This window comes from Pelophylax lessonae (genome assembly GCF_965119305.1).
Source record: "Pelophylax lessonae genome assembly, chromosome: 3".
NCBI classification, from domain to species: domain Eukaryota; kingdom Metazoa; phylum Chordata; class Amphibia; order Anura; family Ranidae; genus Pelophylax; species Pelophylax lessonae.
In genome coordinates, this window is record NC_138770.1 from 492,095,385 (window position 1) to 492,122,270 (window position 26,886).

The window sequence follows — 26,886 nt, forward strand, 5'->3', positions numbered from 1 at the left end:
GTTTTTGACTATTAAATAACTACTACAGATTTAACTGTTTCACAAAACATTTACATTTGAGGCATGCAAGAAGGGGTTAACTTATTACATAGCTATGGGTTCCTTCTTTTCAGGATGTGATCTGTTGGTACTGTCTATCTAGCAGAAACCCATATATTGTAGGCTGAGTCCAGGAAGATGGAGAGAGAGAATTGTGTACCTGACTAGGGATAGACCAATATGTTTTTTTCAGGGCCGATACCGATATTATGGTCACAACGTATCGGTATCGGCCGATATGGGCCGATATTTTGTACATTTAAAGTTTTAAAAAATAAAGACAATTTTTGACACAAATCTGGTACTGAACATGTTAATTTTGTTTAATGCTTAATGGCTGGCTTGCTGGCACCCTGTGGTGGGTGGGTGGCTGGCATAGGGGCTGTGGGTGGCTGGCTGGTACAGGGCCTGTGGGCGGGTGGCTGGTACAGGGCCTGTGGCTCGCTGGTACAGGGCTTGTGGGTGGCTGGCTGGCTGGCAACCTGTCTGTGGGTGGCTGGCTGGCACCCTGTCTGTGGGTGGCTGGCTGCCTTGCACCCTGTGGTGGGTGGCTGGCTGGCTGGCACCCTGTGGTGGGTGGGTGGTTGGCACAGGAGCTGTGGGTGGCTGGCTGGTTCGTACAGTGCCTGTGGGTGGCTGGTACAGTGCCTCTGGGTGGGTGGCCAGCTGGTACAGTGCCTGTGGCTGGCAGGTACAGGGCCTGTGGGTAGGTGGTTGGCTAGTACAGGGCCTGTGGGTGGCTGGCTGGCTCGCTGGTACAGGGCCTGAAGCTGGCTGGTACAGGGCCTGTGGATGTGGGTGGCTGGCTGGCACCGGTCTTCTGTGAGTGGGTGTATGGCTGTGATACACCCCCGAGAGACTAGTCCCGACTCCAGACAAGGCTGTCCAAGGTGAGGGAGGCGGCCTAAGAAGGCAGAATGATATTACAAAAATATTGGCAATATCGGCCAGTTCTGGGGCCGATACCGATAGATCGGGGAAAGTGCATATCGGCCTTGCCGATAATCGGTCTATCCCTATACCTGACTAAATGGAGATGTAGCAGAGAGTCAACTTTTTTTGTGCAGGCTTTTCTAGCTTTGTGCCTTGAATTACCAGACCTCCAGTACTGACCTTAGAAGAACAATGACTTAACACTGTGCCAGAAGATAGTGGTTTATTGGATTGGTATCTGACGTTCCTGTATGGCCTTGCCAATGTTTGGAAGTTGTACTCTTTAATTGCAAAATAAGCTTTGCTTCTGGCTGGAGTGGTTTTATTTAAAGAGGTTAATAGGAGGCCATAGGCGGTGTGACGCATAACATGCTATAAGGGTGCTGTTGTACAGGATCCTGAATACAAGGTACATAATGTAAACCTGGTTGGGTAGGGAGTAGTTGTGATTAGGGAAAGAACTTGCCCTCTGGTGATAAAGACCTCTAAAGTACCTCTACAGGCTCCAGAAGTGTAATGACTACATTATACAGCAATACTTTTGCTGATACTGTGTCTGCCACAGTTGCCAGTGTCCTTATGTCTCAACTGAATTTCAAGCTCTACTTCAAATTATTTAGTATATCTAAATAAAACTAGCATTTGTAATTGAGACTTGATACTCATTTTCTGTAACACCCTTTATGTATAAAATTGTAGGTTCTGCTGTTTCTTTTTTTTTTTTTTTTTTTTTTTTGACATGCAGTACCTTCAATAATTGGTTTGACTACCCTTTGGCTTTAAACCAGCAACAGTTCTTACACTTGCACATCTTGTACACTTGCATAAATTCAGTGAATTTTTAGGATTAGACTCAGGGGTATTATCAACCAATTATATCAAGCAGGTACTAAGGATCATCAATTTAATTTGTAGGTTGAAACACAGTCATTAACTGAAACAGACAAAGCTGTGTAGTATGCCTAAAACTGGGTGAGGACAGCTTTGTGTCACTGGTCATAGACCATGGCAAGACTAAGCAGAGCAACAAGACACAAAGAAGATATAATGCATCAGAAAGGTCTCTCCTTTGCAGATATTTCAAAGCAGACTTTAAGATGTGCTGTTCAAGCTCTTTTAAGGAAGCACAAAGAAACAGGCAATGTTGAGGACTGTAGATGCAATGATCGGCCAGGGAAACTCAGTGCCATCAGCACAAAAGTGACAGAAAGCAGTGGGACCCAGGCACACCCATCTACTGTTCAGGGAAGTCTAGCCAGAAGTGGTCTTCATGAAGTGCAGCTAAAAAGCCATACTTCCAATGTGGATTACATGAATGAACGCAGCTAAGTGACTCAACTATGCATGAAAACATAGGAACTGAGCTGCAGAAAAACGGCGGCATGCGCTCTGGATCAATAGGTTAAAATTTGAAATATTTGGCTGTAGCAGGAGGCAGTTTGTTCCCCAAAGAGCTGGAGACCGGTACAATAATGAGTGTCTGCAGGCAACAGTAAAGCATGGTGGAGGTTCCATGTCAATTTGGGGCTGCATTTCTGTTAATGTAGTTGGAGATTTGGATCAATGGTGTGATTCTCCCTAATGCTGAAAAATACAGGCAGATATTTATCCATCATGCCATACCATCAGGGAGGTGTGTGATTTAAATCCCCAAATTTATTCTGCAGCAGGACAAGGACCCCAAACATGCAGCCAATGTCATTAGGAACTATCTTCAGCATAAAGAAGTGCAAGGAGTCCTGGAAGTGATAGTTTGGCTCCCACAGAGCCCTGATCTCAACATCATCGAGTCAGGGATTACAGTGCACCCGGAAAGTATTCACAGTGCTTCACTTTTTCCAAATTTTGTTATGTTACAGCCTTATTTCAAAATATGTTAGATTGATTATTTTCCTCAAAATTCTATAAACAATACCCCATAATGACAACGTGAAAAAAGTTTGTTTGAAATCTTTTCAAATTTATTAAAAATAAAAAATGAAAAAAATCACATATACATAGGTATTCACAACCTTTGCCATGACACTGAAAATTCCGCTCAGATGCATCCTGTTTCCACTGATCATCCTTGAGATGCTTCTACAACTTGATTGGAGTTCCCTTGTGGTAAATTCACTTGATTAGACATGATTTGGAAAGGCACACACCTGTCTAAATATGGTTCCTTGGTTAACAGTGCATGTTAGAGCACAAACCAAGCCATAAAGTCCAAGGAATTGTCTGTAGACCTCAGAGACAGGGTTGTATCCAGGCACAGATCTGGGGAAGTATACAGAAACATTTCTGGAGCATTAAAGGTCCCAATGAGCATAGTGGTCTTAAACATACATAAATAAAAGCAGTTTGGAACCACCAAGACTCTTTCAAACTGAGCGATCGGGGGAGAAGAGCCTTAGTCAGGAAGGTGTCAGGGAGGTGACCAAGAGCCCGATGGTCACTCTGACAGAGCTCAGGCATTTCTCTGTGGAGAGAGAAGAACCTTCCAGAAGAACAACCATCTCTGCAGTACTCCACCAATCAGGCCTGTTTGGTAGAGTGGCCACATGGAAGCCACTCCTTAGCAAAAGGCACATGACAACCCACCTGGAGTTTGCCAAAAGGCACCTGAAGGACTCTTAGATCATGAGAAACAGAATTCTTTGGTCTGATGAAGCAAAGATTGAACTCTTGGCCTGAATTGCAAACATTATGTCTGGAGGAAACCAGGCACTGCTCATTTCCTGTCCAATACCATCCTTACAGTGAAGCATGGTGATGGCAGCATCATGCTATGGGGATGTTTTTCAGCGGCAGGAACTTGGAGTCTAGTCAGGATCAAGGGAAAGATGAATGTAGCAACGTACAGAGAAATCATTGATGAAAACCTGCTCCAGAGCGCTCTGGACCACAGACTGGGGCGAAGGTTCATCTTCCAACAGGCCAAGGTAACAAAGGAGTGGCTACGGGACAACTCTGTGAATGTCCTTAAGTGGCCCAGCCAGAGCCCAGACTTGAACCCGATTGAACCTCTCTGGAGAGATCTTAAAATGGCTGTGAAACCAACGCTTCCCATCCAACTTGATAGGGCTTGAGAGGTCCTGCAAAGAAGAAGGGGAGAAACTGCCCAAAAAATGTGTGCAAGTTTGGACATTATACTCAAAAGAATTGAGGGTGTAATTAGTGCCAAAGCTACTTCAACAAAGTATTGAGCAAAGGCTGTGAATAATTATGTACATGTGATTTATTTTGTTCTTTATTTTTAATACATTTTTAAAGAAAACTTCAAACAAAATTCTTTCACGTTGTCACTATGGGGTATTGTTTGCAGAATTTTGAAGACAATAATGAATTTAATCTATTTTGGAATAAGGCTGTAACATAACAAAATATGTAAAAAGTAAAGCGCTGTGAATACTTTCCATATGCACCATACATAAAGAATTGATGCTGTTCTGAAGTCAAAGGGTGGTAACATAAAAAATATTGATTTGATTTTTGATTTCTCTTCTGTTCGTTTACTTTCCAAGTTGTTAACTGATAAAATTAAATTATGAACACTTATAATTCTGAAAACATTCCTAATTTACAGCATTTTGGTCACATTTGCCTAAAACTTTTGAAAAGTAGTGTATTTTGTACCTTAAATATAATAAAAAAGAAAAACAGTTTGTTGTCAATTTTATTTTTAGGGTTTTTTATTTAGGTTTATAAATAATAACTAAACTGATGTTTTAACTACAGAGTGGTGCAAAAAAAAGTTTAAGGCACTTATAAAGCCGCCTAGGCCTGCACAGTATTTTCCCAAAAGGGAGCCACAGCTACTGCAAACAGTAACCCTATAGACAGCTGTATGCGGGTATATGCCTGTACTTGTGCATACCCATGTGAACACAATCTCTGTTTGGAGCCTTATGTTTAGATGCATACACAAATTGATTCAAGTACCAGCATAATTCAAGCCTTGATGTAGGCATACGCAGCACCTGGCTCCTGGTCATTAAAATGTACCCGCATTTTCATTGTTCAGCTCCAGGCAGTTGCATATTCTCTTATGTACCATATAAGGGGATTTAAAAAAAAGTGGTAGAGGGCTTCAGAAGGAAGGGGGAAGGAGGGGGGTAATGCCTAGTAGACACTAGTAATTTTTTCATTCAACCCAGCAGGGCTGAACGAAAAAGAACTGACAGCTCAGAAGGAGCCACTGTACTAACAATCCAACATTAGTACAGCAATCTCCCCTGCTGTTCTATTGCGTTCTGACAGGGGGACGTCCCCCCGCCAGAACACTTCGGTCAGCGCTCTCGCCCTCTGGCTGAGAGCACTGATTGGCAGATCTTTTTCGATCAAGCCCCTTTGACAGAAGCGGTTCGGCCAGCTTCTGTCGGACCAGCTGCAGTACACACGGGCTGAGATACCACCCGACATGAGGCCTGTGTGTACTAGGGTTTAGGCTTTCAGGTCCTTTGCTTTATCTTCCCCATTACCTTTTTGGTTGCTTGATAATGAGCTGTGAATATTTTATGGATGTGGGGTGTGTATATATCTGCAAATTGATTTATGTTGCCTGCACTATTGTATAGTAATAACATTTTCTTTTTTTTTATTTAACAAAGGGCCAGTTTGAATTTGCATTACTCAATGTATGCACCAGGAACGGTGGAGGCTACAAACGTGGTGCAATTTGCTGAGCCATAATCATCCTGCCATACTTTGCCTTTAAGAAGCAAATGCAATGCCAAATACAGTAAAAAATGTAAGAACAAATTATGCTCAGGGGGGTACCTTCTTGGTATTCTTCATATTCTCAGAGGATTAGTATACTTATACACTGATTGATATGGTTTATTTGTATTCAGCAAGAAGTTGATTCTAAAAGGTCGATACGGTTCATATTTTTGTACAGAACAGTGGGTAGTACTAAAGGAATAATTGTTAATGTTCAAAAGCCTCATCCATATTAGGGTGAAGTAAAAAGACTTTTAACCATATTTGCTATTATAATATGATTTTCTGACATCAGTTAGATATTTAATGCTTAATAATAATGATTAATAATAATGTTTTAATACCAGGGACGTATAGATATCCCTCTGCAGTGATACAACCCTTTCCTCATTCGGCAAACTATTACAGGAACTCAGATTCCACCAAATCCATCTGCTGAGCCTGAATACCTGAACAGCAGTGCATCTGGTTTGGATGCAGTCACTGTTCAGCCAATGATTTAATCAGGAACCAGACAAAGTTTGTACAGTGCATTGCCAACCTAAGTTGCATCAACACTATCTAGGATAGATTTGTCAATTGGCTCCTCTACTCTGTACATTTTTAGAATATGGCCAGGGGAATATGAGACCATTCCCCATTAGTAATACAATTTACAAACAGTTATAGAGAGAATTTTACCTTTTGGAAATTAAATATTTTTTGGGCTAAAAATATTCTGTAAACCTTCCTCTGTTGACTTTGATCTCATTGAATTCATGCGATGTAAAAACTTTACAGCTTTGCCTTTGATAATTTTGGATGCCTTACGGCATTTCTCCAAGGACTTTCAATAAAGCAAATTTTGGCATTTAAGATCAATATGAAGGGAAAACAATTGATGATACAAGTAAACAGAGCTGAAGTAAATCATATTAATAATCCTTCTATTATCTCTTTAAAAAATTAGAATGTGGCATACAATTTACTAAAACATAGTAATGAAGAAAATGGAGCATATGGAGAAAAACTCCTAGCCTGCATATAGAAATGTTACCATATTTAATTAATAAAGGTGACTTTACTATCCCCAACCAGTGGATTTTTTATTTAGCTGTGCAGATACAGGATTTAGTGGGTTGGAGTAAAAATATTAATTTCCTTTATAAGCTGTGTGGGCCACTTGGACCCTTGGGGGTGGGAGAATTTTTTAAGCAAGGTAGGATTTCAAACCTCCAACAGAGAGATACAATTTGGTGAATGGTCATTGATGTATTAAGGATTTTTCAAATTTTAGGTTTGACTTTCACATCCATGTGCAATATTTCTTTATACAAAGAAGTTGTGATTTTGGAGGGATTTACTATTCCAAAGCAGAGGGGGTAGTACACAATTTATGTAACTGAATTATAATGGTTTATTAAAGAAATAGTTCCAAGTAATTAGGTTCCAATGAAAAATAGTCCAATGTTTTATTGTAAGTTACTGATAATGGTTGATTATTCAAAGGGTGCATTTCTTTGGTGTAAAATAGCCTAACCTACAGAACCCCTAATTAGCTTCATGGAGCAGGCCTTCAAGAAGATCCTGGTTTGACTTACTGTGGTAAGTTGCAAATGTATATATTCAGTCGAATATATTCCTCGCGCCTAGGAGTGCCTAATCAGATAGGTAATGTGGCTACTATGTAAAATAAATAAATGTATAGGATGAGCAGCTGCTATAAAGTGCAAAGTGAATATGTAGGAAATCCCAAACTAGATGAGATAGTATAGCGCTTGCTGGTGTATGCAGGGAGCTATAGGAGTGAGCAAGCAATATAATATTTTCTAAAATTCTCAAACTCTAAAACGGGCTGTACCCCTAAAACATAGATATCATAAAGAATAATAAGATTAAATAATTATTGTGCCAATATCAAGTCCAACAATTCACCGTAATAATAAAGTGCTGAATGAAATTCAAAATAGTTCATAAGTGACTCAGTGATGGGTATTCCAAAAAAGTGCCAAAAAAGGGGAAAAAAGTGCTGGTGCTTGGTGCTGGATCCTCCAATGGACCAGGATATCCAATCATGCAGGTATTAAGGGTAAGATGTAAACTCACCAGATAAGGTGGGTCTCAACTGCCTTACGGCAAAGAGACCAGTAACGCTTTGGTGACCCTCCAGGTCAGAATGATGGTAACTGCTGGGCTCCTATCCCTCTCGACCGGAATCCCCCAGGTAGGGTAAGTGGGTTCCTCACGGTTTTTGCCATAAATTCAAGTTGTCCCCTGCGTCACCTCTTTGCCATTTGGTGTCCTCAGTCTTCCGGGTTAAATGATGCCGGGTGTCCCACACTACACCAGGAAACTTCTTCTTCCTCCCTGCAGTCATGTTGGTCACATGACCAAAAACCGTGAGGAACCCGCTTACCCCACCTGGGGGATTCCGGTCGAGAGGGATAGGAGCCCAGCAGTTACCATCATTCTGACCTGGAGGGTCACCAAAGCGTTACTGGTCTCTTTGCCGTAAGGTAGTTGAGACCCACCTTATCTGGTGAGTTTACATCTTACCCTTAATACCTGCATGATTGGATATCCTGGTCCATTGGAGGATCCAGCACCAAGCACCAGCACTTTTTTCCCCTTTTTTGGAATACCCATCACTGAGTCACTTATGAACTATTTTGAATTTCATTCAGCACTTTATTATTACTGTGAATTGTTGGACTTGATATTGGCACAATAATTATTTAATCTTATTATTCTTTATGATATTTATGTTTTAGGGGTACAGCCCATTTTAGAGTTTGAGAATCTTAGAAAATATTATATTGCTTACTCACTCCTATAGCTCCCTGCATACACCAGCAAGCGCTATACTATCTCATCTAGTTTGGGATTTCCTACATATTTACCGTGGTAAGGCTCCATCTGTTTTAAAGGTATCTTAAGCTGGTGCAATATTGGAATAGAGTAGTATAATATAATTATATAATTTGAAAAAAATATTGTAATCTGGTGCACTGCATGTTTCAGAAAGTCAAACTTACCTGAAATCGTGTTTTTTGGGAGACATTTAACCACCTGTCATTGCCATGACAATGCTGGTATTTCAGTTTTGTGTGGTTGCTCTCACTTAACCTATATTTTTCCTATTATATCCTTCAGAGACTTTAGTGTCAATATATTTCCACTTGAAATTTCAATTTCAATCCAGTATCCAGCATATCTGGCAATTACAAAGATAAATGATGGTATTGTGTCCCCACAGGCATTTTTTTATTTATTTTTTTACTATATATGCACTATAGGATTCTATTTGGAATGAATGGCAACACCCCCACCTGCACGTTACTGTATCTGCCCCAAACTTCACAGTAATTGGACTTAATTAATGTTAATTAGACCAAATGTGTTTACAACTCTCATACCTCCAGTCTTGACAATTTCTGCCTTGACAGATTTCATGACACCTCTATGCTGCAGCATTGGTGTAATGCTGCAGAAGTCCCACATTGGCTCCAAGACCGAGAACAGAGCAAATACCTGACCGCTGATCGCTCAGTTCTTGGTCTGCTCAGAGCTCTCTGCTCCTCAACTGCTCACTGGAGTGCCAGACAGCATAGGGAATGACCGCAGCTGGCTTCAGCTCTCTGTTGCATGCTGAGAACTGTAGAGTATCTCAGCTATGAGATTGAAAAACCACAGGAGTGATAAGAAAGCATACATTTACTAATTAAAAAATCAAATAAAAATAATTTTTACATATAAATTTTCTTTCTTTCTTTCCTCTCTCTTTTCCTGCTGAACGATTGCAAAAAGGAGCTTTTACGCCTGTTCAGCTGCGCTTTACCCTAAACATCTATTCATCCTACCGTCAAAATTCATCTATCTATTCATCCCACCCAGGAAAAAAAAAAGGGAGAAAAAAGGAATATAATTTAACCCAGCAGCAACATCGCTGAACGGTCAATCATGGATTTTTGATCTAGGTATCAGATGGCCACCATGTAAATTACTTCCTGGGTTTTATCTGATGTTGACCTTCTACCACTGTGGCCGGTGAGCCAGTATACACACTGGCGTTTGTTGATCACTCTAACAGGGGGTCACATGAGAACTGGTAAGCAGGATTTGAGTGTGAGAGGTGTCACTGGGTTTACATCAGGATTTCCTACCTATCACAACTGTTGTGGGACTATCATCTTCACTGGATTTTTGGGACTTTTACATATGATTATTGAACATTTTTTTCACAGTGCTGCACTATTTTTTGCTTTAAATATAAATTTATATTGTAAATTGTATATGCAAAAAGCCATTATTCTTTTAAAACCATAAACGTTTCCAGATGAATTCATCATTTTAAATTTAAGATACAAATGGTAAATTTGTCCACCTGTCTACTTTTTTGGTTACCTTAGTTGAAGGATTTAAAATAGAAATGCGGGATTGAAAAAAAATAAACCTACACCTTAGTAGCATTGCTCCAATGCTGCAGCTTCCCCCGCTGGCTCTACACTGAGAACTAAGTGATCAAAGACTGCTGATCAGACAGATCTCAAGTCTGCTCTCAGCACAGAGCAGTTACTTACAGTTACTGCTCTGTGCCTTGCACTTCCCGCACTTGCTGGAGTGCCAGGCTGTAGAGGGTGCAGGAGCAGCTGGTTCAGGCTTTCAGCGGCACACTAAGAGGCTATGCCAGTTGCCGCTTGGCATCTGGGCAGATCCCAACATTATTGTTGGGATCGTTACAGAGCCTGGGCCGGCTATGTGACATCAGCCAACAGCAGACTTTCACCCGCTATTGGTTGATTCTGGGACACAAGAGTGCAGAACTAAGTGCATTTGTGTGACCCACAAGGGAAATGTGGCCAAAAGGGCTTTGGCCATACTTCTCCTTTAACATAATACTATATTTTTTTATTTAAACAAATGTTGTTCAATATTTTTTCCATTTTCTCAAGTATATTGAAAAATAAATGGAATTTAGAACCTGAAAGGAAATGATCTCCTCATAATCTAGGGTCTATTACATACAAGTACAAGTATGTTGATAGATCCTAGCTCTGCCTTGGTCTAACTATGGCATAATAATCCTGTCACCTCAAACCTTGATCAATAACAAGTGAATAGATGTAGATTCCTCATTAGCTGTATATTTTTATTACATTTTTCTGTTTAGGTACATTTATTAGTAGTTTTTCAACTGTCAATTTTAAGTTGACTTGCTGGTGAACAATATAGCGTATTTAAGCAAAAAAAAGTATTTTATTGTTTATGTGTACTGCCAAGCAATTTCAATGCAAGCAAAACTTAGTGTAAGAAAAAAAAATGACTAATGCAAAAGAAATAGCACTAAATAAATTAGCTATACCCTGCCATGCTATAAAGAAGTAATATTGACATGTAGATCTGTTTCTATATTTAAATGGAACTCCAGTCAAATATACCATGTCTGCCTGTGAGAAGATATAGAAACTAATCAAAAATCCAAATATCACAGATATCACAGGAAGAAGCAGACAGGGAAATGTACCAATTAGGGCATCTGGCCCAGTGATGATTGTCAAAGTTAAGGTTTTCCTTAATCTTTCCAAGCCATTATCTCACGATGATGTTGAATCTCTTGGAAAGGAAAGAGGACAAATCTTCCCAATGGAGGCCCAGACAGGAATAAAAGCTTGGCAAATGTTTGCTAACCCTTCCCTACTATTTCTCCCCATAAAATATTTTGGTCAGAGTTAAACTTTTTAGGTAATATTGTGCTGTAAATTTCTAATGAGCAGGCAGTTTTGTGTGATTGATCATACTCTAGCAACGAATCACTTCTATATAAACTAATTACCACAAAATTTTGAATGCAGAATGGGGTAGCTGCGGTAATGGTTTTGTGCAGTAATAACATTATGTGATCTTCACACTGTAATGCCTTTCTTTTGTCTGTCACACCTACTTTAAAAGAGCTACGAGGTAAATTGTGCAGCTAAAGGCAGACTAACAGTATTTATTGGTTCTTTGGCCATATGCAGACCAATCGGGGGTTTCCCTTTAAGAGATCTATAACCTGAGCCTAAAGGCCCGTACACACGATAAGATTATCGAACGATCTGTCGTCCGTCTTTTGTGGCATGCTCGTCTGATGTGGAAAGGTTATTTTCATACGAATTTCACCGTACGACAGAATTCTACTTCAGAAGTGATGTCATGTGTTGAATTGCTTTGTATATGTTCTTTCTCTCTGAGCATGCCTAGTCCTAGTCTCTATTTCCTTCAAACTGTTACTTTGTTTTTAAATAGTGAAAACAAAGTGTCCAATATGCAAATATCATCAAATAAGTTAATGTACCAAATCAATTCCACCACACCAAAGGGTCCAAGCCAATGTGTAATGTGTTAATCCATTGCAGCCAGAAAAATACATTTTGTGCATCTGTTCACCAAGACTATTAACCGTACTCACCGGGTAGAAATGTCTAATTTTCTAATTTCTTCCCTGCCTATCTGGACCCATCATTACTGCCCAGTAGGACCGTATTACACCAAATTCCCAGTTTCCTCTTTATAGATCATTTGGTCATTGCTGTGTGGGGACCTCAGTGTGGACATCTCGGGTTCTATGTTTGGGAGCGCTTGGGAATATCTCCTACCCATGGCAAAAGTAAATTCTGCCTTCATATTATCCACAGCTGTTAATTATACTGCTCATCTTGAATGAAATTAAAATGTGTGATCTTCTCCCTATAATACCCCTGAAGAAAGGATTGAACACTTTCTGAAATGCACTGGGGAAGTAGAGAAGATAGTATCATCAATATATTGCATATTGTTCATTTAATTCAGCCATTCATTTTTGATAACCTATTTTTAACCATTTGTATTGTTGCTTTTATACTTTATATGGATGTAATAAAAAACAATGTTTAACATAAATTCAGGGATGGTATTCTAAGTTGTCGTTAAAGTCCAATAGGGTATTTTGGGGGTACTACTTTTCTTCCAACTCTCTTAAGCAAGGCATTCAGGCTAAAGGTCCGTACACACTTGACGAAAATCGGACGAAATATCCTCCAATTTTTCTCTCTCTTGCTCAGCGTTCATTACCGTTTTTACTTGACAGTGCATAAATGTTCACAAAATTTCTCGTCCGATTTTTCTTTTTTTGGCACATTTGTTCCTAGACTTCCGGGTTGTCAGCAACTTCAGATCATGTGCGGTCTTTCGTATCCGATTTTTCACGGACGTACTGCATACACATTAAACGAAAATTGGTCGTCTGGGGACGGACGATAAAAATTTTGGTGTTTGTCCCTCCGTTTTTTTTCGTTGAAAATGTCGGCATCGGCTGCTGAAAGTTGTGTACACACTAGCCGAAAATCGAACGAATTTACCTCGGATGGGAATTTTCGGCAGATTTTCTACTAGTGTGTACCCCACTTTAGTTCTCTGCTCCCCAGGATTCAATCTCCTCTATTCTGATGTTTCATCCTCTCAGGGCAACAAAGCCGCAAAACGTTGCACCAAAAAAAAAGGAAGCATCTCACGTAATGTAGTATATACTTAAAAATGTATTTCTGAAGACACTTAAATTCTGTATATTCACATCTGCCAAACTACTCTTAATGTATTACTACAATGGGCTACTATCCCTGAAGCCCCACAGGTAGTGCAAGATTGGGCAACTCTCTGCCGCTCTATGGATGTCTGCAGCTGCTTAACCTCTGGTTATCTTCTTCTGCTCCTGACTTGCTATGGTAACATTTGCAAGAGGATGGGCAAGGATTACAGACTAGAAGCTTTGACCTCCCACATCATGAAGACCTTGGAGAGACTTGTTTTACATCAGTTAAATTGATAGGCAATTTTCAATGGGTGTAAATATGTAAATGAGGATGCTATCATCTTCCTGATAAATCGCATGTATTCACACCTAGATAATAAGGGGCATGTTTTTTAACTTCTCCAGTTCTTTTGATACGATCAGGCCGACTATCCTGTGCAAGAAGCTAACAGCAATGCAGATTGATGTCTTCCTTGTGTCATGGATTGTTGGCTACCTAACTGGAAGACCACTTAATGTGGTAATGTAGTGAACAAGTGCGCTATCAGATAATATGATGAATATAAGATAAATGCAATCTAAAAAAATACTCATACTCACTTTATCTATTTAAATAAATGGTCAGTATTCTTGGAGTCCCACAGGGGACAGTTCTCTATTTCTTTTCACTGTCTACACCACTGATTTTAGCTACCAGGCAGAAAGCCATGCCATCTTAAGAAGTTTTCTGATGATTCTGGGGTAGTGGGGATGTACATTGATAATAAACTGGACTAGAGTAAGAACACTGAAGTCCTGTATAGAAAAGGCCAGAGCAGCCTCTATATTTGAGGAGGCTGAAGTCTTTAAACACTTGCCGACCGCCGCAAGTACATATACTGCGGCGGCCAGCCCCTCACAGGCAAAGTGACGTATCGGTACGTCACTAGCCTGTGAGGCTCTGGGGAGCGAGCGCGCGCCGCCAGATGTGCGCTCCCGCTCCGTCATGGACACCCCCCCACGCGTGTGCCCGGCGGACCCGATGTCCGCCGGTTACTCGCGATTGTCCGTTACAGCGGGAGAAAGGCAGGCGGCTAATGTAAACAAGCCGCTTGTCATTCTCCCCTGTGTAAGAACAGTGATCATATGGTTCTACTATGTAGGACTGTTGATCACTGTTCCTACACCTCAAGCCACAGCCAATCACAGTTAGAAATGAGCCCCTAGGGACACACTTAACCCCTCCCTCTCCAAAAAAGTTAACCCCTTCACTACCAGTGTCATTTTATAGTAACAGTGCATATGTATAGCACTGATTACTGTAGTAATGTCACTGGTAACCCCAAAAGTGTCAAAAATGTCAGTCAAGGGTCCGATCTGTCTGCCGCAATATTGCAGTACCGCAAAAAAAAAACCGCAGATCGCCGCCATTACGCGTTAAAAAAAAAACAACAAAAATGACAAAAATCTTTCCCTTAGTTAGTAAACGCAATAACTTTTGCACAAACCAATCAAAATACGCTTTTTGCGATTTTTGTTACCAAAAATATGTAGCATAAAACAAATTGGCCTGAAATGTTAAAAAATTTTGATTTTTACATTTTTTTGGGGAATTTCATATAAAAAATGTGAAAAATATTGTTATTTTTGCAAAATTGACGCTCTTTTTTTGTTTATAGCGCATGATCAAAAAAAAAATTGCACAGGTGATCAAATACCACCAAAAGAAAGCTCTGTTTGTGGTAAAAAAGGACGTCAAACTCGTTTAGGTACAGCGTCGCACGACCGCGCAATTGTCCGTTAAATTCACGCAGTGCCGAATCGCAAAATAGGCCCTGGTCAGGAAGGGGGTAAAATCTTCCGGGGCCTAAGTGGTTAAACATCTGCCAGATGATGCTGAATATGCTTTATGAGTCTGTGGTGGCCAGTGCTCTCTTGTGTGCAGTGGCATGCTGGGGAATCAGACTTAGGGTTGCTGACACCAACAGACTCAATAAACTGATTAGCAAGGTCAGTGATGTTTTTAGATTGAATTTGGAGTCTTTAACCTCCCTGGCAGTCTTATTATGTCCAGATTTCTGTGCTTAAAGCGGCACATTATTTTGCATGGAAATCTGTTGTTTTACATTTTAAAACTCACCTTCACCTCTGATTCCCCCGCCGTCCTCCCGCTGTGTGCTCGGCCGATGCCGGCACCTGTCTTCCGGTTCACTTCCCTGCGAGCGTTGTGGCGCAGGTGAGTGGAACCGGCGGCAATTTAAAAAATGTAAACACACTAAATGACATGATACAAAGTTGTGATCCTGACGGACTACACTGTATGATGCCATTTCACCACAGGATTTCGCCTGGTGACTTTTCCAGTGCCCTGCCTGTGCTTTTCCAGTTCTTTGTGCCTGGAAAATTGAGAACAACCATGGCGTCCAAAAAGTGTTCTTTTTGCACAAAAGCGCTTTTAGACGAACTGAAAAACAGCGACAGCAAAACTGAGTTACTTGAAGAACTGAGCGACAGCGATTCGTGGGAAAATTCATCATCAGGTACGGAAAGAGATGACAGCGACAATTCTGATGTCCGGTAAACGGAAAGAAGACCCGCCTGCTTATGTAAACAAAGCAGGTGGATCTTTTCACTGACAGGCAGGGACAGATCAGCAGTTTCAGCTAAGCGCTGAAACTGCGATCTCTGTGCCTGTCACAACCCCCCCCCCCCCCCCCACACACACACAAGTCAGTAAGCATTAGGCATACATTTAATTTAACCTCTTGATCACCCCAGTATTAACCCCTTCCCTGCCAGTGTCATTATTACAGTAACAGTGCATATTTTTAGCACTGATTACTGTAGTAATGTCACTGGTACCCCCAAAAGTGTCAAAAATGTCAGTTAGGGGTCCGATCTGTCCACCGCAATGTCTCAGTCCCGCAACAAAATCGCAGCACGCCGCCATTACTAGTAAAAAAAAAAAAAAAAAAACAATAAAAATTACATAAATCTTTCCTGTAGTTAGTAGACGCAATAACTGTTGTGCAAACCAATCAAAATACGCTTATTGTGATTTTTTTTTTACCAAAAATATGTAGCAGAAAACAAATTGGCCTAAAATGTTAAAAAATTTTGATTTTTAATTTTTTTTTTTGAGAATGTCATATAGCAGAATTTAAAATATATAGTTTTTTTTTTTTTTTCAAAATTGTCGCTCTTTTTTTGTTTATAGCACAAAAAATAAAAATCGTACAGGTGATCAAATACCACCAAAAGAAAGCTCTATTTGGGGGGGAGGGAAAGGACGTTAATTTTGTTTTGGTACAGTGTCGCACGACCGCGCAATTGTCCGCTAAAGCAGTGGTTCCCAACTCCGGTCCTCGGGACCCACCAACAGGCCAGGTTTGCAAGATAACTAAATTACATCACAGGTGATCTAATTTGCTGCTCAGTGATTGCAGTATTCTAGTCTGCATCCCCCAAGGTAATACTTAAAATCTGGCCTGTTAGTGGGTCCCGAGGACCGGAATTGAGAACCACTGCGCTAAAGTAACGTAGTGCCGAATCACTAAATAGGGCCTGATCAGAAAGGGGGAAAATCCTTCCGGGGCTAAAGTGGTTAACTTGCTGCTAGTAATTTTATTGTTTGTCATTGTGTCTTGCTTCCAAGCCTTAGTCCGTAGGGTTCAATATTGAGCTGGCCCACCCTTTGCAACTATAACAGCTTTAACTCTTCTGGGAAGGCTGTCCACAAGGTTTAGGAGTGTGTCTATGGGAATGTTTGACCATTCTTCCCGAAGCACATTTGTGAGGTCAGGCACTGATATGAAGGCCTGGCTTGCAGTCTCCGCTCTAATTCATTCCAAAGGTGTTCTATCAGGTTGAGGTCAGGACTCTGTGCAGGCCAGTCAAGTTCCTCCACCCCAAACTCGCTCATCCATGTCTTTATGGACCTCGCTTTGTGCACTGGTCCAAATCATTTGGAGGAGAATTATGGTGTGGGGTTGTTTTTCTGGGGTTGGGCTTGGCCATTTAGTTCCAGTGAATGGAACTCTTAAGGTGTCAGCATACTAAGACATTTTAGACAATTCTCCCAACTTTATGGGAACAGTTTGGGGATGGCCTTTTCCTGTTCCAACATGACTGCGCACCAGTGCACAAATAAGGTCCATAAAGACATGGATGAGGGAGTTTGGGGTGAAGGAACTTGACTGGCCTGCACAGAGTCCTGACTCCAACCTAATAGAACACCTTTGGGAAGAATTAAGGCTTCTCGTCCACATCAGTACCTGACCTCATAAATGCGCTTCTGAAAGAATGGTCAAACATTCCTCCAAATACTTTTGGTAATATAGTGCATATCTCAATATTATCCCTTTGAGATTAATAAAGTATTCTGAATCTGAATCTAATCAAGTAAAAAATAAAGAGTGAAAATGTACAATCCCTGGTACATGGACCTTTGGCACTTACTGTGTGGCCCACGGAGCCCTTGAAGAGATTATTTTGCAGAAAAATATTTTTTAAGCTTTCAGCAGTTAAATATTTTTGTTTATTTTTGTTTATTTCTTTTACACCAGCATTTTCTGTGGCACCCATCCCTTTTATTTATTTATTTCTTTCTGTTTTTCCCCCTGGATTCCTTTATAATGAACATTGCTGTGGCACAAGCAATGTATACAATCTAAGTGCAGCTAAAATCACAAACATTAAAATCAGCCCAAGGGACATAACTTACAGTCAATAGGATGTGTCCCTGGTGCTGATTCCTCTTCTGTTATTTAAAATCTTCCTCTGCTCTGCTCCCTACCCCAACCCCGCAGCCATAATTTTCCAGTGCAGCAGAGGTTAATACAATTAAGCCATCACAAGCACTAATCAAGAGAGCCCTACTGCGGCCATTCTTTCTGCCCAGCTCCTACATTTATAAAAGCCATACTACAGCTTTTATAGATGAAAAATAATTAAAGAATGAAGAACGGGTGGGTAATTTTAACTAGCAGAAGAGGTGTTAGCACAAGGGACACATTCTACTGACTGTAAGTATTGTTCCGTGTGCTGATTTTTCTGTTTGTGATTTTGTCTGCACTTAGACTTTAGGTAGGCTGTAGGTGGCACAAATGTGGTTTAGGGGCTGTAATAGCTGGGATGTCTAGCCGTCTCATAATGTACAGCTGCAAGAAAAAGTATGTGAACCCTTTGGAATGATATGGATTTCTGCACAAATTGGTCATAAAATGTGATCTGATCATCGTGATGATAGACAATCACCGTCTGCTTAAACTAATAACACACAAAGAATGAAATGTTGCCATTTTTTTATTGAACACACCATGTAAACATTCACAGTGCAGGTGGAAAAAGTACGTGAACCCCTAGACTAATGACATCTCCAAGAGCTAATTGGAGTGAGATGTCAGCCGACTGGAGTCCAATCAATGAGATGAGATTGGAGGTGTTGGTTACAGCTGCCCTATAAAAAACACACACCAGTTCTGGGTTTGCTTTTCACAAGAAACATTGCCTGACGTGAATGATGCCTCACACAAAAGAGCTCTCAGAAGACCTACGATTAAGAATTGTTGACTTGCATAAAGCTGCAAAGGGTTATAAAAGTATTTCCAAAAGACTTGCTGTTCATCAGTCCACGGTAAGAAAAATTGTCTATGAATGGAGAAAGTTCAGCACTGCTGCTACTCTCCCTAGGAGTGGCCGTCCTGTAAAGATGACTGCAAGAGCACAGCGCAGACTGCTCAATGAGGTGAAGAATCCTAGAGTGTCAGCTAAAGACTTACAAAAGTCACTGGCAAATGCTAACATCACTGTTAGCGAATCTACAATACGTAAAACACTAAACAAGAATGGATTTCATGGGAGGATACCACAGAGGAAGCCACTGCTGTCCAAACAAAACATTGCTGCACGTTTACAGTTTGCACAAGAGCACCTGGATGTTCCACAGCAGTACTGGCAAAATATTCTGTGGACAGATGAAACCAAAGTTGAGTTGTTTGGAAGAAACACACAACACTATGTGTGGCGAAAAAGAGGCACAGCACACCAACATCAAAACCTCATCCCAACTGTGAAGTATGGTGGTGGGGGCATCATGGATTGGGGCTGCTTTGCTGCGTCAGGGCCTGGACAGATTGCTATCATCGAAGGAAAAATGAATTCCCAAGTTTTTCAAGACATTTTGCAGGAGAACTTAAGGCCATCTGTCTACTAGCTGAAGCTCAACAGAAGATGGGTGTTGCAAGAGGATAATGACCCAAAGCATAGAAGTAAATCAACAACAGGATGGCTTAAACAGAAGAGAATACACCTTCTGAAGTGGCCCAGTCAGAGTCCTGACCTCAACCTGATTGAGATGCTGTGGCATGACCTCAAGAAAGCGATCACACCAGACATCCCAAGAATATTGCTGAACTGAAACAGTTCTGCAAAGAGGAATGGTCAAGAATTACTCCTGACCGTTGTGCACGTCTGATCTGCAACTACAGGAAACGTTTGGTTGAAGTTATTGCTGCCAAAGGACATTCAACCAGTTATTAAATCCAAGGGTTCACATACTTTTTCCACCTGCACTGTGAATGTTTACATGGTGTGTTCAATAAAAACATGGCAACATTTCATTCTTTGTGTGTTATTAGTTTAAGCAGACTGTGATTGTCTATTGTTGTGACTTAGATGATGATCAGATCACATTTTATGACCAATTTGTGCAGAAATCCATATCATTCCAAAGGGTTCACATACTTTTTCTTACAGATGTAGGTCAAGTCTATGACTGTCTCTTGAAAGTGTTTGCAGTCTTTTCTGTAGCATTACATGTACTGAAACTTACATGCAGCTCTTTCGTTATGTCACAGGGCTTATCTATGGCCCCTTATATCAAGAAAGGTTGACCACCAATGGTGTAAAAGACCTATATAAACCACTAAAGAGTCACTGCAAGTATGTAGACAAAAAATGTTGTGGAGGGACCAATGTCCTGCCTTTACAAAGGGTGCTAAACCTCACATAGAGAAGAAACTAAACAATGGTAAAGTTACATTTCTTTGGACAGTACATTGTGGGTGTTTAGACTCGGTTCACATTAGCACGGCTTGTCAGGCGACTTGTCAGCCTGACAAGTCGCGCTCCCTCGCGGTTCATTGACCGCTACAGGACCCGTTCTAATAGGAGCGACACAAGTCGCTCCGACTTAGAAAAAGGGTCCTGTACTATTTCGGGGCGACCTCGGAGCGACTTGCATAGACTTCCATTATGTGAAGTCCCTGCAAGTCGCTCCGAAGTCGTGGTGCACGGGACTGACAAGTAGTAATGAGTCGTGTCGCCCCAGTGTGAACCGACTCTTACCCTTGCTTATTCTGCTGGCAAGCTCTAAATTAGCAACAGTTTGTGGTGCTGTGGGATTTTTCTGATTGTAAGTTGTAACCATCTTAATATTAAGACTGATCAATATGGCAAATTCTTTTGTGATTTTCAGTTGCTTCAGCGGCATAACTAGTAATCGCTCATGATCGATCATGGGTTCTGGTGATCAAGGCGAACAGTAACAATTCATTCTCCAACAATCACAGTAAATTTAGGAAGTAAATAGAGTTTGGAAGGAGTAATTAATTGCAGGAATCATTGGATCTTTCTTGGAAAGCAACAATGTAAGGGTTTATGTTTAAGCAACAAGAAGGTAATCATATTTCACACCTGCTGTAAGTTTTTGGATGGGTATTTTGTACCGACCATACAGCATTCCTGTCTCCTTCATTCTTGACCCTTAACTCACTTTACCTGTTGATCTCTTGTTGTCATTCCCTAATGCCAGCTATGCAGTCTCACTTTTCACTCCAATTATCTCAGCATAGATCACATACTTGAGATCGAACTAATAGCAGTTAGTCACCAAGTCTTAATTTTGACACATATTTTACGTAGGGCATAGTCATACTGAAATATCAGACATATTTAGACCTGTCACACCTAACATGATACTTTACTTTACATTGCAAAGCATTTTTACAGATTTTGCTGTTAACTTTTAAAATGACCATTTAAAAAAAAAATAAAAATTTCATAAAGCAACCTATCCTACGTCAGTCTGCATTAATCAAAGATTAGTAAAATTTCAACCAATGAGCATACTGGTCACAATTTCTGTATTATATTATAGTAAACTATTTGACCCGCCCAACAGATGGCTTCAAATATATACAAAGACATTTTTTTTTTCTTTGTCAAAAAGAGTAGAAGTTGGTAGATTTTTTTTTTGGTGTCCCACTGTGGTAAATTGCCAAAACAGAAGTTTTCTGCAGTGCCCACAGTGAAAGTTTGGGCTTTCCATTATATTTAATCCTGGTGACATGGGTAAACTGGACAAATAGAGTGGATGAATCTCCTCAGCATAGATACAGACTACAATAAAAATGGATTAAATAAAATGTATGGATTTTTAACACCTTTTCTATCCAAACCTAGAAAAACTAAAACATTTTGGCTGTAGATTTATTTAACTTAACCATTGATCAATGGCGAGCTTAATTTGTTGTTCTTTACATTTTGTTAATCCAGTTTGGGACAAAACCCATGTGAAGTCATCACTGAGGACAGATAGCATAGAAATTGAGAACACAGCAAGTGGGAATCCCAAGTAACTACTACAATGAAATTAGGTAGCCGAAAATAGGTTGGTCTGGATAAGGATTTATCTATGCACTGCTTTTGTTTTTGGAAGATAATAGCAAGACGGATTACCGTCAGGTTTCTGAATGACTCTTTGGGATCATGCTAGCATAATATATATGTTATGTTCTCTATCTTTTTTTATTATTCTTTTTTACATTTACAGTAATTACTATTGAACATGTTTCTTTGAAATAAGGAGCACAGAAATTCCGATTAGTACTTTGGTTTTTCATCCAAGCACAAATATAATGCACAAATATACGTAGTTCCATTTTGACCTAGGAACTCCTTTGCTTACTTATTTCCAATGTAGGTGGGGTATTCCCAAACACATCTCTACTGTGCGCTCTTTACTGTCTCTCTCACTGAGAAAGTCTGAAGAATCAAGGGGTCATTACTAAAAGGGTTCTTTTTTCACATTCATATCTGCCTTGGATTGTGATTGGTGATCAATCAAAGAGAGATATAAGACAGGATTTAGGACATAACACATAATTAGGAAGCATACCTACCCACTAAACATGAGAGCTCTGTGGAATTTGCCTGCTATGTATTTGCCACATAAGTGACATACAGGAGTTGTCCATGCTGCTGAATCTGGAGACAGTGAAAATGACCGTATGATAGTTGCAATCGTGTGATGGCACAGTCCTGAGATAATCAATTCTGATCAAAAGCTATTCAATCAGAGAACTAGCAGATGTGAAAACTGGGAGAATCTACACATGCATCCATTTTTATAAACAAAAGACCCAAACCTACTATGTAGATAGGGTGCATGTTTATGTGCAATTTAAGTTGCAATGCAGAGAATGCAGCAGGTAGAGTAAGACCACCTCTGTCCCCAAGACATTAAAACCAGTTGGTGGTTTCACTTCCCCCTGAAATTCCACTGAAAACTAAAATTACAGTTTTGGGTGAACATGGTTTTTCAATGATAAAATTTAGGCTCTTTTATACCAAATAACCGCAAATAACACATGCCTTTTTTCTTAGTAAGTGGAGTCTGAGAGTACACTTAAGGCGCTTTTCCACTGCATGGAACCGAACGGTTCGGCTCGCTTTTGTGCTTTTCCACTGCTGGTACCGCATGGTATGGTGTAGGAACGGTTCGGTACGGCGGAGCTTTTCCATTGCATGGAACCGAACGGTACGGCTCTCAAAAACAGTACCTACTCGATTGTGGTTCCAAGAGGTACCATACCCGGTACCATATCCCACAATCCTTTGCATTCAGTCACTACTAGCCATTGATTGGTCAGAGAATCCCACCCACCCCGTTGTTATCCCACCCACTTAACTTTAGTACTACTTTAGTGAAAAAGCAAGCCATACCGTACCGTACCGAACCGTTCCAACACCGTACCATGCGGTACCAGCAGTGGAAAAGAAAACCGGGCCAAGTAGAGCCGAGCCGGGACTTGCAATGGAAAAGTGCCAATAGTGCTACAAATATTTACTATGAATGTATTAAATGAAGTAAAAGAACATGCTATATTCAATACATTGTTTTCCTTCATCCGATGTTCTTAAAGCAATATGCCATATCCAGATTACAGTGAAAATATGTAACTGAAAATTACAATGGTGCGCTAATTACTAAACAATCAAACAAACAAAATTGTCCGTGAATAACTAAATTGATTGAAGAGGAGTCTATTCCATCTGGAAAAAGGTGTTCCCAAACAAATACGTGCTGAACGAACTCTTGTGAAGTGATAGGTGAATTAACCTCTTACCAAACAAAAGTCCAATGGAGCATGATATAGTGCAATAACTGTGTATGAAAGTGACACCCAGTGATATGAATGGACCCTTACCACATAGGAGAGAAAACAAAGCATATGCTGTGGAACCAGGAAATCCAAACAAACGGCCACACTAGATGAAAAATCTAGTCCCAGAAGCCGACTATTCAGTGGAAACGCGTCGGAGGGAGCAAGCCGCGCTGCTATTGGTCCCGGATCGCACTGCAGGCGACCGCGACTCTTTTTGGGCATATCGCTGTAAACATACAGGATGCTTGTAAGTGTTTTCTTGTCATTTTATTAATAAATATCGTGGGTAATGCACCATCAGTCCCTTCCCTTTTTCCATTGTGGTCCTCTTGCTGGCATCTCTACCCGTGGAAGCCCATAAAGATCTTGGGAAGCTGCATCCGTCCATCCATCCCTCTGGATTTTTCATCTAGTGTGGCCGTTTGTTTGGATTTCCTGGTTCCACAGCATATGCTTTGTTTTCTCTCCTATATGGTAAGGGTCCATTCATATCACTGGGTGTCACTTTCATACACAGTTATTGCACTATATCATGCTCCATTGGACTTTTGTTTGGTAAGAGGTTAATTCACCTATCACTTCACAAGAGTTCGTTCAGCACGTATTTGTTTGGGAACACCTTTTTTCCAGATGGAATAGACTCCTCTTCAATCAATTTAGTTATTCACGGACAATTTTGTTTGTTTGATTATTTAGTAATTAGCGCACCATTGTAATTTTCAGTTACATATTTTCACATTATCCATTTTTTTTTTTCACAGTGCTGCTTTTACACGTCTGTATTGGTTCGCACACCTTTTTTCATTTTTATTCATATCCAGATTACAGTATAGACTGAAATCAATGATGCAGAACTAAATATAACAACTAATACTAAGGCTAATTCAGGTTTGTGAGGTTTCTGACAAGTTAACCCACTTGCATAAGGATGCCAGTGGGGGGGATATCCTTACAGCACTTCCCAATTCTACTCAACTACTGCAGCCATTAAAAGAGAAAAGCTGATTCTCACAAAATCAGGGAGTCTAACTGCAAGAAAGTGAACCTTATTTGTGGAAGGGACAACGACCCAAACAACTTCTGGGAAGTCTCACCACTAAGTAATCCAAGGAATCAATTCACTTGTGTCAACCTAAATGTAAGATATCATATATGGATGACTTTGATTTTTAATTAAAAATGTCATTCGTGCCCACTTGGATTTGAAAAAACTCAAATATTAAAAGTTTATCAAATGTTAATATTAATTGTAACATATTTGTCATCTATAATTTAAAAAAAAAATCTGAAATATGGATATATCTATATACAGTATATACATGTGTGTGCGTGTGTAGAAATGTGCAGTACAACTATATATATTCTATATGAAGTCTAGTGTTTGATAGAGAAGGAGAAATACATCTTACTGCCTTTTAATAGTACATGAATTTTTAAGAAAAAAAATACATTTAACTTAACACAGAAGAACAGAGTAAGTATGAATACATAAATTTACCTTTGGATGATGCTTTACCAGGATGAAGTTTCCAGCTATCCTGACACTGAAGAAGTGAGCACTTGTCATCAGCTACAATTGGTACTATTCTTTGAAGACACCAAACAAGTATTGCAAGCTGAAATATGTAGGGCGGTCACAATTTTATGACAAAAAGGGATGGGCCTGGAAAGAATGAAGCAGGTCTTTATTAAATTACATTACAGGCTCATGTAAACACAGAGATGAACACAGTGAAACTACAAAAGTTACACTGGAGTCACCAATGACATGGACCTCTCCCTTATGCATAATAGCAGGAATATAGATTAGGCCCAGAAACAAGTGTGCAAAGGTTTCTAAATTTAAGGAAGTTTCGACCAGCAGCTAATACAATCCTTGCAATAGGGTAATATTTTGAGCTATGTTAGTGACAAGGTACACAGTGAATACTCTATGGCCTAATTCTTCCCAAAGGTGTTCTATGAGGTTGAGGTCATCACTCTCTGACTCAATACACAATTTATAAAAGCATACAGTAGCTATCTTTTATGTAGCATTTACACAAGTTTGGCTGCTTATGTGCCAAAAACATTCCAAACTTTGTGTTAGTGTGCCACTAAGCACCACTACATGAGACAATCCATGCTACACAAGTGTTACATTATAAGTACCTCACGTTAGCAGTACAGGCATATTTAGCAAATCTGTGTGAGAAAAAACAGAATAAGAGGCATCTCTACTGTAACTGATTCGTGTGTGAAAAATATTGCATTTTTTGTGATTGATGTCTCTGCAATTTGATTCTTTTTGTTTTCACATCTGTGCTTGTGGCATTGATACTGGTTAACACATCTCTAGCATACCCAAGAAGCATCAGCTTTACTCGATGGAGTAAAGGACACATTACTGTATTAAATATACAGTACTTACCTGTTCCATTGGATAAAAATTGATATCAATGCAGCTTTGACATGAACTAAAATATCAAACATAGAAGAAAGTGACCGCGGTCACTTTCTTCTATGTTTGATTATCTATCCGGATGGCGGATCCGACCTGCACCTGAATTATACCTCACCTGGAGCGGCCCCCCTGTGTTTGGATTCCAGTATGAACTAAAATATGCCTTCTCTGCAAGTTATTTGCAAAGGAATTTGTTATTAAGACAAATGAAGATTGTATTGTATTATGAAGATTGTATACAAAATACAATATCTTTTCCCTGACCTCCGCCCATGGCGCCCAAGTGAGGCTGATGTTTTTCTAGAGAGATCCCAGGGAATGCTGAGTAGTTTAAATCTTGGGAAAACACATTTATGAACTGTTTGCATCAACTCGTGGGATTTCATCTTTTTAACAAGGAATCCACATGGAAAGAATAAACATAATCCCTATATCCAAATGTACTACGTGCGTTGTAATTCATGATCAGTAGTTGAACACAGAAAAGGTGAATATAGGTAGGTTGGGATGGGATTTAAAGTGTCTTCATCTGAAAATCAACAATTTAGCAAAAGGAATGTAATCATATAGACAAAAAATGAATTCGTTTTATTTGAATGGTTTTTCAGAATGACTTTTTCTTTAACTTTATAATACATACATCTTTATTTACTATAAAGTAAATGCCTGCAGCATTTAGGAAATTCTAAGTTCTTTACTTTTAACTTTTTGTACCTAGATGTTGTGGAAACCAGCCTTAGAGGAAAGGGAGCAACATCTCTGTTTGTGGAACCGGAAGAACTGCATTGTAGGTGAATCATAATGACATTTATGAC

The 26,886-nt window shown here is 40.0% G+C and overlaps 1 protein-coding gene across 1 annotated transcript in view; it reads right to left on the minus strand.

The window, feature by feature from the left end:
• Positions 1 to 25,236, minus strand: part of LOC309549095 (uncharacterized protein) — a 50,964-nt gene extending 25,728 nt beyond the window's left edge. The window contains exon 1 of the mRNA XM_082249113.1: positions 25,127 to 25,236. The gene's annotated coding sequence lies outside the window, so the exon portion shown is untranslated. The remainder of the gene's footprint in view (positions 1 to 25,126) is intronic.
• Between the last annotated feature and the right edge of the window lie 1,650 nt (positions 25,237 to 26,886).